Consider the following 12198-nt stretch of genomic DNA (forward strand, 5'->3'; position numbering starts at 1 on the left):
CATACTCCTTATCGTTTATTGTTGTTTAGTTTGTTGTTTCTACCAAAATGCATGTTCTTAAGAACCGTAAGTTCTATTGTTTTACTTGTAAAACCAAATTCCTTATTCATACCATGCACATTACTTAATACTCCCTATATGGATGCTTGGTTTTGTGGATCTATAATCCCGTGTGTGGTGAAGCAGCCCACGTTTGCACCTTGTCATCTCCTATTTTATCTTACTGATGTGGCTGATGATATGAACAACATGCCATGCACATTATCCAAAATAGATACAATGATTTTCTTTGCCCTTCATCTATGCTAGTTATGTTGACATGGTAAACCAGTAGTGTGGTGAAGCTCCCCGCATTATGAACAATGCCAAATTATGCTATTGATATTTTGAACTTACTCTTTATTTTTTAATTTGAAATTGGATAGAATTGACAGAACAGTTATCATCTTTGTTTATACACGTGCAAAACCTGTCATCTCTCTGCTTTGTTTCAGGGTGATATGCCTGATGGCATGCACAAGTCTGCTGAAGGCTGTGAGACAAACCCAACATATATTGCAGCAAAGAAGGCAAAACATCTTGAAGATAGCGAGACAACCCCAAAGTCTTGTCTTGATGCGGTGTTCAAGTTACTTGAGACTAACGGTCAGACAAGCTCACATAATTTGTTGTCTGAATCAGTTCAGCTTCTTTAGTCCCAAGTTCTAGCAGAAAAGCATTCTGCAACTCAACTTCGACTTGAAGTCGTATTTCTAAGAAAGATTGCGGAGAACACCAATGAGAACCTCATCGCTAAACAGCTACACCTGGAAGCTATGACCGACATGCTAGGCCGGTCTCACAGCCTTGCTCAGCAGCTTGCGCAACAGTTCCCCCACAAGGCTAACCTTTCTTGAACTGTCTTGGAAGTGGTCTCGGTTCAGTATTATTTTTTTATGCTGCAATGGTGCCCAGTTTTTGTAATCCGCTTCTTCGTTGCACTTTATGATCACTGCTGGCGAACTTCGATGCCCAGTGGATATAATATACCTTAAATCCTTTATTGTATAGTGTAGGTTTATTCTTAGTTACTATGCCGTAATTTCTTTGTTGTATAGAGTAGGTTTGTTCTTAATTCCTACTAGTTACTGCCATCATTCGCTATTTGAAAAAAAATCAGATGTAGTCGACCGGGCCGAAACATTCGACTCTAACGGGCCAGATTTTTAGCGGGCCACAATTGGGCCAGCCTGCGTCTTTCTTGGGACCGAATGATTGGGGCCTTCACACATTGTGCCAGGCCCAAACTTACACCGGCCTATATTTTAGTTGGGCCTTTTGTCGACCCAGCGCTTAGTTTGGCCCAGGTAGCATTGTGCCATTAACAGGCTGAATATTGTACTGGCCTATTACGGCCGAGATGAAACCACGGGCCTTTAGCAGGCCAAAATGCATGTTGGGCCTCAATTTTCACTAGTCGTCGACGGGCCTTCAGCAGGCCGAAATGTAGACCGGGCCATTTTGGGCCCAGTTAGCTCACGGGCCGTTACCAGGCCGAAACATATCTCGGGCCTTAGTTGGCCCACTGATATCATGGGCCTTTAAGAGGCCAAAAGCTTAGTACAGGCATCAACGGGCCGAATTACGCGACAGGCCTTTAACAGGCCCAAAGTAACGTTGGGCTTAACTGTTGCCACCTTTAGCACGGGCCGTTAGTGGGCCCAATGTCCCGTTGGACCATATATGGCCCATGGGCAGCATGGGCCATTCCCAGGCCGAAAGTCACACCGGGCTGAAATGGGACCATGTCTACATCAGGCCTCTAACAGGCCGAAAGTCACTGGGCTGTAGTTGGGCCCAAATATTCGGCGAACAATTAACGGGCCAGATCAGGCTTCAGGCTGCAAATGGGCCCAAATATTGGGCGAACAATTAACGGGCCAAATCTGGTTTCGGGCCGTAAATGGGCCCGAATATTGGGCGAATAATTAACGGGCCAGATCTGGCTTCGGGTTGTAAATGGGCCTTTATTAAGCAGGCCGTTATTGGGCTGGCCCACTAGTACCTAATTAAGTTCTACGGGCCTTTGACTGGGCCGGCCTTTTTAACATATATGGGCCTTTGTTGGGCCCATCCACATGTCGATGTATCATAGGCATGTCTCCTCCAATGGACGGGCAACATCTGGCCCACTAACGAGCTGACAGGTGTTCCCTTCGGCCAATCAGAATTTTACACATGGAAATTTCCCATTGGTCCGGGCCGTTAACGGGTTATCGGATCCAAAATCCGACTCGATAGCTTAACGGTGTCCCGTTACGGTGGATGCCAAGGGACCTGTCACCCTTGACGAAAGCACTTCTGTGACGCACGATTTATCGTCATGGAAGTGGACACTTCCGTGATGATAATTTTGGTAATGTCATGGAACACTTCTACGACAGCACATGTATGACTATCTTGATTCTGTCATAAAATCGTCATGGATGTACATGCATGACAAAAAATGCGACCTCCTGTGACAAACACGTATCATCACGGAAGTGTATTTTTTTGTAGTGATAGTCCTTGAGGGTTTGCTTCATCCATAGCAATTGAGCACAGCAAGATCCAGCAGCAATGTACTCAGCTTCTGAAGTGGAGAGTGATACGTAGTTCTGCTTCTTCGAGGACCAACATACCAGGATCGTCCGAGGAAATGACATGTGCCTGACGTTGACTTGCGGTCCACCCGATCACCAGCATAGTCAGAGTCTGAATATACAATGACATAAAAGTAAGAGCCCTTGGGATACCATAATCCAAGTGTTGGTGTGTGAGCTAGATATCGAAGAATATGCTTCGTAGCCTTATAGTGTGATTCCTTCGGTGTAGCTTGAAATCGGGCACACATGCAAACACTAAGCATAATATCCGGCCTAGATGCACATAGGTACAATAAAGAGCCAATCATGGAGCGGTATACCTTTTGATCGAAGTCTTTACCATTTTCATCAGTGCATAGATGGCCATTTGTGGGCATAGGGATTTTGAAGCCTTTGCAATCTTGCATGCCGAATTTCCTCAACACATCCTTGAGGTATTTCTCCTGAGATATGAATATGCCATTGTATTGTTGACGAATCTGAAAACCTAAGAAGAATTTCAATTCTCCCATCAAAGACATTTGATATTCTTCACTCATCATATAGGCAAATTCATCACTATAACGTTGGTTAGTACAGGCAAACATAATATCATCAACATATATTTGGCACACGAATAATTCATCATCATATGTTTTGGTGAGAAGAGTTGGGTCAAGTGAACTGGGTTTGAAGCCTTTCTTCATGAGGAATTCCTTCAGTGTGTCATACAACGCCCGAGGTGCTTGCTTGAGGCCATAGAGGGCCTTGTTGAGTCTGAAGACGTGTTCTGGAAATTTTGGATCCTCAAAACCTGGTGGTTGAGCAACATGTACTTCTTCCTCAAGCTTACCATTGAGGAATGCACTTTTCACATCCATTTGATGTAAGATGATATTATGATGGTTAGCGTAAGCAAGCAGTATGCAAATAGCCTCAAGTCTAGCAACACATGCAAAAGTTTCATCGAAATCAATTCCTTCAACCTGTGTGTAGCCTTGAGCTACAAGAAGAGCCTTATTCCTCACTACGAGGCCATTTTCATCTTGTTTGTTGCGGTAGATCCATTTGGTACCGATGATATTGTTCTTACGTGGGTCTGGTCGCTTGACAAGCTCCCACACATTGTTGAGCTCAAATTGATGCAATTCATCTTGCATGGCTTGAATCCACTCAGATTCCATGAATGCTTCATCAACTTTAGTGGGCTCTGTGATAGAGATAAAATCAAAATGCCCACAAAAGTTAGATAAATGTGAAGCTTTTGAGCGTGTGAGAGGACCTGGTGCGTTGATGTCATTGATGATCTTCTCGATCTGCACTTCGTTTGTAACGCGAGGATGTGCGGGTTGATGACTTTGCTTAGGCCCAACAGTTTCTTCAGTAGCACCGGCAGGATTTTCTTCATGATTCGGAATGACTTCTTCAGCAGATTCTTCAGTAGGGATGATGTCCTCAGTTGCTTTGAACTTTACGGATTCCTCAGCTGACATTTCATCTAGCACAGGAGGTAGGTGCTCTCTTTGCGAGCCATTAGTTTCATCGAACCGCACATCTACAGTTTCAACAATCTTGTGATGATTGATGTTGAAGACTCTGTAGGTGTGCGAGTCCTTTCTGTAACCAAGCATAAAACCCTCATGTGCTTTCGGTGCAAATTTAGAGTGATGGTGAGGATCTATAATCTAGCATTTAGCACCGAAGACTTTGAAATAACTTACATTGGGTTTCTTGCCAGTGAGGAGTTCATATGAGGTCTTTTTGAAGAATTTGTCAAGATATACCGTGTTGATGATGTGGCACGCAGTATCAATTGCTTTAGGCCAGAAGCACTGAGGTGTCTTGTATTCATCAAGCATAGTGCAAGCCATCTCAACAAGAGTTCTGTTCTTGCGCTCCACGACGCCATTCTTCTGAGGAGTATAAGGAGCAGATAATTCATGAGTAATACCAAGCATGTCAAGATATTCATCGAGGCCAGTGTTCTTGAACTCGGTTCCATTATCACTCCTGTTATGCTTGATCTTCACACCGAAGTTAGTGGAAGCCCTTGAAGAAAAACGTCTGAAGACTTCCTGCACTTCATTTTTGTAAATGATGATATGCACCCATGTGTAACGAGAATAGTCATCAACTATGACAAAGCCATATAATGATGCAGAACTAGAGAACATGGCATAATGAGTAGGGCCAAATAGATACATATGAAGTAATTCAAAGGGGCGAGAAGTGGTCATGATAGTCTTCGAGGGATGCTTGGCTCTGGTGATCTTTCCAGCCTCACAAGCCCCACAAAGATGATCTTTGAGGAATTTGCCACCCTCGATACCAATGACACGCTTCTTCTTCGTGAGTGTATGCAAGTTCCTCATCCCAGCATGACCATAGCCAGCATTCTGAAGCTTTTGCAAGTAGACATGTGGCAGGCTATGGTCCTGCAGAGAAATCAATAATATACAAGTCTCCTTTCCTAAAACCTTCGAAGACCTTGGAGTTGTCAGATTCCATTAGCACAAGGCAATGATATTTTCCAAAGACAACAACCATATGCAGATCACAAAGCATTGAGCCAGACATGATGTTGAATCCTAAGGACTCGACAAGCATGACTTTGTCCATGTGTCTGTCCTTTGAGATTGCAACTTTACCTAGACCTAATACCTTGCTTTTGCCTTTGTCAGCGTAGGTGATATGCTTTAGATGAGAAGGTGACAAAACAGTGTCCATCAACAAGTTCCTGTCACCAGTCATGTGATTTGTACATCCACTATCGAGGACCCACTCAGTAGCTTTGGGTTCTTCATCCTGTAGATGAATTAGTGCAACTTACGAACCCATATACTTCATCAGTGAAGAACATGATATCAATTTCAACAACAGTAACACATATAGCAGTATGAGGACGTGAGAAATGAATGATTCATGTCGGTGGGAAATGACACCTATGGGATCACAAGAATCCCTACTACGGTTGTGGGGCGCGGGGTTGTGAGAAGAGCAGGATTAGTAATTGGCACAAGGATTGTTTACCCAGGTTCGGGCCGCGAGGATGCGTAAAACCCTAGTCCTGCTTGGTGGATATATTCAGTGTTCTTGAGCTCGCGAACTAGCTATGGGTGCTGCGTGGTTCGAAAGAGTCGAATCCTTTTCCTGTACGCCATGGGCCTCCTTTTATTGGCGAAAGGGGCTGCCACAGTGGCACACAGGAGGTGGAAAGGCCTACAGTGTTGCGATCTTATCGCTCGTTATTACAGGACAAGACACATTTAATGTGTGGCTTAGGTGTCCCTTCACTCAATCAGGGACGGGGGCGAGGCCCGTCCCGTCCATCGCCGCTTTTCCTTGCTTCGACACACGCCCTGGCCAATGATGCATGCGGTGCCATGTAGGCAGGCAAGCAGCTGAGGTGGCGCGGTTGTGGAGCCTCCACGAAGATCTACATGCCGCCACGCAGGTGTGTGCTGCGTTGGCCTGGAAGATGCATGTTACCACGCAGGTGTGTGCTGCGTTGGCCTGGAAGATGCATGTTACCACGCAGGTGCCTGCCCAGTTGGTTGGGCTGGCAGCTGCATGCGAACGATGGCGGGGACTTGGTTGGTGTGGGCCTGGCAGCGGCCCTGCTGTCGCCTCTGGCAAGGGTCTTGTCGGGTGGCCCGGCAAGGGTCTTGCCGGGTGGCCCGGCAAGGGTCTTGCCGTGGCACGCTGCGTCCCCGGCAAGGATCTTGCCAGGGGTCTTGTGGGTTTCTTTGGTGAGAATCTTGGTGAGGATTGTTGCCTCTCAATCCTCATCTGATCTAGAGTATTCTCTGTCTTCACAAAGAACTGCATGCCACCATGGAGGTGCATCCCGAGCCCTAGCCCAACGTGGGTGTTGGCGTTGGAGACCATGGGCTCCAGGGTGGCTCACTCCGCTGGTGTGGGCGAGCTGCCCCGGCAAGGGGCTTGTTGGGGCTGCTGAGGCTGCCCCGGCAAGGGTCTTGCCGGGGAAACCTGCTTCGTCCATCCGATCTCTGTGGCCTTGGTCCTTGGTGTTGCCTTGTTTGTCTCGAGCCTTCGGCTTCCTTCCGGCTTCCCTCCTTTGACCTGCTATGTGCGGCCATGGCGCGTGGCTCCGACTGCCCGTGCACAAGTAAAGGGGTCAAAAGGAGAGCCCCTACTTTTGTACACCGACAGGAGCCCCCAGGCCTGGGCCACACATAAGTGCGACACGTTGTTGGGCCAGGCCCAGAACGGTGTGCGGGCAGGCGGGGCAGATTTTACCGTGATAGCTATTCCATACGCCGCGCTTCCCCATGACGTGCGTTGAATGCGTGACGTGGGAGTCGCGCGTGCGCGCGTGATCGAAGCACGCTGGCGTCATCTCGTGGTGGACAGTGAAGAGGCAGATAATCTTGAGATTGTTGAGCAAGCAATGAATCCTTATCCTTCTGAAGATCTTCATAACTCGCTTTTAACTTCTCAAGATCTTGCTTTCTATGAATAAATTCATATGAAAGCTTTTCATGATCAATTAAGAGAGTGTTATGATGATTTTGAAGGTTGTCAAACTTAGTTTGAAGTATCCCAAGATTATCTGTCAGAGTCTTGGTTCGATTCAATTCCTCAGCCAACAGGTCATCGCTTCTGTCTAGTTGATTTTGAATCTTTTCTAAAGCCTTTTGTTGTTTAACAGCAATTTTAGCAAGTTTCGAGTAGCTAGGCTTGAGATTGTCATCAGATTCATCCTCACTAGAGTCGGAGGGCGAATGTTTGAGTACCTTGGCACCTTTTGCCATGAAGCAGTAGGTGGGACCATAGTCATCGAGGCTTTTGTTAGCAGAGTTGGGGAGGTCATTTTCTTCAGTGTTGAAAATGGACTTGCTGACGTAAGCAGTAGCGAGAGCTAGGCTAGCCACACCCGAGTCTGATTCCTCAAATTCCTCCTCTTCCACATTATCCCCAGATTCCGCTTCAGAGTCCATTTCCTTGCCAATGAATGCCCGGGCCTTCTTGGAACTGCTCTTCTTGTGAGATGAAGACTTTGAGGATTTTGATGATGAAGACTTTGAAGATTTCTTCTTCTTCTTTGAGTCATCAGAGTCGTCATCTTTGTACTCCTTCTTCTTTGATTCCTTTTCCCACCGAGGACAATCAGACATATAGTGACCAGGTTTCTTGCATTTTTGGCAAGTTCTATTTTTGTAGTCATGAGACGAGGAATCGTCATTTCTTGAAGACTTTACAAAACGATCGCGGTGATAGAACTTCTAGAATTTCCTCACGAGCATTGGTAGCTCCTGGCTCAATTCTTCAGGATCACCAAGGCTGCTACCAGAGTCTTCAGCTTCTGACTCAGATACTGCCTTGGCCTTCAGTGCACGTGATCTTCCATAGCTCGGTCCATAGAGATCTCTCTTCTCAACAAGCTGGAACTCATGAGTATTTAGCCTCTCGAGGATATCAGCAGGATCAAGTGACTTATAATCAGCTCGCTCTTGAATCATCAGTGAAAGAGTGTCGAATGAAGAACCAAGTGATCTCAGCAATTTCTTCACCACCTTGTGATCTGTGATGTCAGTGGCACCAAGTGCTTGAAGCTCATTTGAGATGTCAGTGAGGCGATCGAAGGTTTGCTGAACATTTTAGTTGTTGAGTCGTTTGAAGCGGTTGAAGAGATTGCGAAGAACATCAACTCGGGAGTCACGTTGAGTTGAGACTCCTTCACTGACCTTTGACAGCCTGTCCCAAATCAGCTTGGCAGTTTCCAGGGCACTCACTCTGCCGTACTGTCCTTTGCTCAGATGGCCACATATGATATTCTTCACTTGAGAATCGAGTTGCTTGAATCTCTTCACATCAGCGGCATTCATAGACGGAGTGACCGTGGGAATGCCATTTTCCACAATGTACCAAAGTTCCTTATCAATTTCCTCAAGATGCATACGCATCTTATTCTTCCAGTAGGGGTAGTCCGTCCCATCAAAGGTAGGACACCCAACCGATACCTTGATCATACATGCAGTCGACATAACTAAAACTCCAGGCGGTTAAACCAAAATCACACAGAACAAGGGAGTACCTTGCTCTGATACTAATTGAAAGTGCGTTATGTTGACTAGAGGGGAGTGAATAGGCATTTTTTATGAATTCTTCACTGAGGAATTTCAGGGTGAGGAAATTCCTAAGTGAAGAAGTACTTGTAGCGGAATAAGAACTCAAGTATAAGGATAAAAGAGCAATAGCATAGTCATCATGATGAAATGAAAGACAAACACAAAGTACAGAAAGTGTGAGCACAGGATAAGCAGGATGAAGACTAAATAGACTGAAGAAATAGGATCGAGGAATTAGAGAAAGTCTTTAGTCAAAGTCTTCAAACAGTAATGATCAGGTACATCAACACATAACTGAGGAAATGAAAGGGTTGAGGAAATATAACCCATAGGCTTGGTGAAGACAATGATTTGGTAGAGCAGTTCCAACTGTTGTGATAGTTGTACGTATGGTTGGAGCGGCTGCGTATTTAAACTCGAGGACACACAGTCTCAGACACACAGTCCTCACTGTATTCTCCTTGAGGTAAGATCACATAGACCTCGCCCAACAGTAGTGGTAAGTCTTCATAGGTGACTTCCAAACCTTCATAGACTTGGTCACTCGGCAATCCACAATTCCTCTTGGATGCTCAGACCATGACGCCTAACCGTCTGGAGGATACACAGTCCTCAAAGGTAACAAGTGTTGGTTCCACACAGGAACAATCTCTTCAGTGATGCTCAATCACTTTGGGGTTTGTAGGTTTGGCTTTGGGATTTGGGTTTTCCTCACTTGATGATTTTCGCACAAAGTCCTCGGAGGAATGGGATGCTCTCAATTGACAAATGTCAGTTTCTCTCAGAGCAACCAACCAGCTAGTGGTTGTAGGGTGCGGATATTTATAGCCTAGGGAGCAGCCCGACATGATAAGACATAAATGCCCTTCAATGATATGACCGTTAGGTGGTAGGATATTTTGGACAGCTGGCGCGTGGCACAGCAACGGTCGGATTTGAGGTTCGAATTCCTCAGGGCTATCATGTTCCTCACTGTGTAGGCAATTCGCACTGGCAAATTCCTAACTCCTCAGTCAGAACAAATTCCTTAGAGACCAGAAGATCTTCGTCTCTGTCACTGAAGAAATTGACTGAACTGATATGAGATTTCCAAAGGCTTCACTCGAAGGATTGGGTAGGTGTAGGATTTTGAGATGGGCATCACTTGGAAATCAGTTTCCTTAGTATTATCTCGACCCCCTTTAACAGTACGGTGTTTCCTATGACTCAAGGAAGAGAAAATGAAACTACGAAAACAATAGTCTTCATGCTTCAGATTCCTCACGTGAATATCCAAGTCTTCAAGGTCACACTAATTTCTTCACTTTCAAAGTCTTCAGGAGAACCAAAATCTTCAGTCGAAGACATTCATTTTCAGGGGTCAAACTCCTCAGTGACTTATAGAGCCTGTGTACACTTACAAACACATTAGTCCCTTAACCTATAAGTCTTCAATACACCAAAATTACTAAGGGGCACTAGATGCACTTACATATGCATAGGGGTCGATGCACGTTTTCGTCCTTATTTCTTCGGTAGAAATCTTGGGGCACTCTTTGAAGTTCTTTGTGTTGGATTGACTATTATGAATCTGAAGTTGTTTGATGCATATCGTATAATTGACCCACAAATACTTGTGGTGACATTGGAGTATCTAGGTAACATTAGGGTTGATTGATGTGTGCCATATGGTGTTATTTTACTATGAACTCTAGGGTTGTTTGTGACACTTATAGGAATAGCCCAATGGATGCATCGGAAAGAAGAACTTTGAGGTGGTTTCGTACCCTACAAGCAATTTCATCTTATGTTCTCTGCGATAGGAACTTTGGAGTGACTTTAGTCGCACGTTGAGGGATTGCCATATGATCTAATTATGTTATCATTGTTGAGAGACTTTGCACTAGTGAAAGTATGAACCCTAGGCCTTATTTCCAAGCATTGCAATATCGTTTTTGCTCACTTTTGTTACTAGTTACCTTGCTGTTTTTATATTTTCAGATTATAAAAACCTATATCTACTATCCATATTACACTTGTATCACCATCTCTTCGCCGAACTAGTGCACCTATATAGTTTACCATTGTATTGGGTGTGTTGGGGACACAAGAGACTCTTTGTTATTTGGTTGTAGGGTTGTTTGAGAGAGACCATCTTCATCCTACGTCTCCCACTGATTGATAGACCTTAGGTCATCCACTTGAGGGAAAATTGCTACTGTCCTACAAAACTCCGCGCTTGGAGGCCCAACACGAGTCTAAGAAGAAGGTTTCGTAGTAGACATCATTCAACAAATAGTTTAACAAATAAAAACTCATATTTCATCCCACGTTGAGCTAGGCGTTGCCCTTGAGCCTCCATAGGTGCTCCACCAGATCCTGTTGCACTTGTTAATGCACACGTGGGTCTCGGATCTCCTGACGCATATTGACGAAGGCAGTCCAGGTTGCCGGTAGCTGGTGATCAACTTGGGCAAGAGGACCATGCATGTAATATGGTTCAGTGTCAAACGTTGGATCTTCCTACTCGCTCTCAATGATCTTGTTGTGCAAGATGACACAACAAGTCATGATCTCCCACATTTAATCTATCGACCAGGTCTGTGCGGGGTACCGGACAACAGCAAATCGAGACTGGAGCACACCAAATGCCTGCTCGACATCCTTCCTGCAAGCCTCCTGAACCTTCGCACAGTGGGAGTTATTGCCTCCTGGCATAGGGTTTGAGATAGTCTTCATAAATGTGGACCATCTCGGATAGATGCCATTTGCTAGGTAGTATCCCTTGTTGTAGTGTCGCCCATTGACCGCGAAGTTCACTAGAGGAGAATGACCTTCAACAAGCTTGTCAAAGACAGGGAGCACTGCAGTACGTTGATGTCATTGTGAGTTCCGGGCATACCAAAGAAGGGATGTCAAATCTAGAGGTCTTGTGTAGTCACTGCCTCAAGTACCACACTGCAACCGCCTTTGGCACCTTTGTACATCCCCTGCCAAGCAAATGGACATTTTTTCCATTTCCAACACATGCAGTCGATGCTTCCAAGCATCCTAGAAAATCCTCTTGCCGTATTCTGTGCTAGAATCCGAGTAGTGTCTTCAGCATTGGGTGATCACAAGTATTGCGGTCCAAACACTGCCACCACTACCCTGTAGAACTTGTAGAAACACTCAATGGTCATGGGCCCGGCCATGTGCCCATAATTGTCGAGTGAATCACCGGGAGCTTCGTATGCAAGCATCCTCATAGCTGTCGTGCACTTTTGGATTGAGGTGAATCCAAGTGTGCCGGTGCAATCCTTCTTGCACTTGAAGTAGCAGTCGAACTCCCGCATGGAATTCACAATCCCGAGGAAAAGCTTTCGGCTCATCCGATAACGGCGCCGAAATACTTTGTCGCTATGAAGTGGAGCGTCGGCGAAGTAATCGGAGTAGAGCATGGAATAGCCTTCCAGTCGATGCCGATTCTTTGCTTTCAGCCGCCCCGACGCTGAGCCACCTTGCTGCGGCTTTGCATTTCTTGT

This window comes from Triticum aestivum, chromosome 7B (genome assembly GCF_018294505.1).
Source record: "Triticum aestivum cultivar Chinese Spring chromosome 7B, IWGSC CS RefSeq v2.1, whole genome shotgun sequence".
NCBI classification, from domain to species: Eukaryota; Viridiplantae; Streptophyta; class Magnoliopsida; order Poales; family Poaceae; genus Triticum; species Triticum aestivum.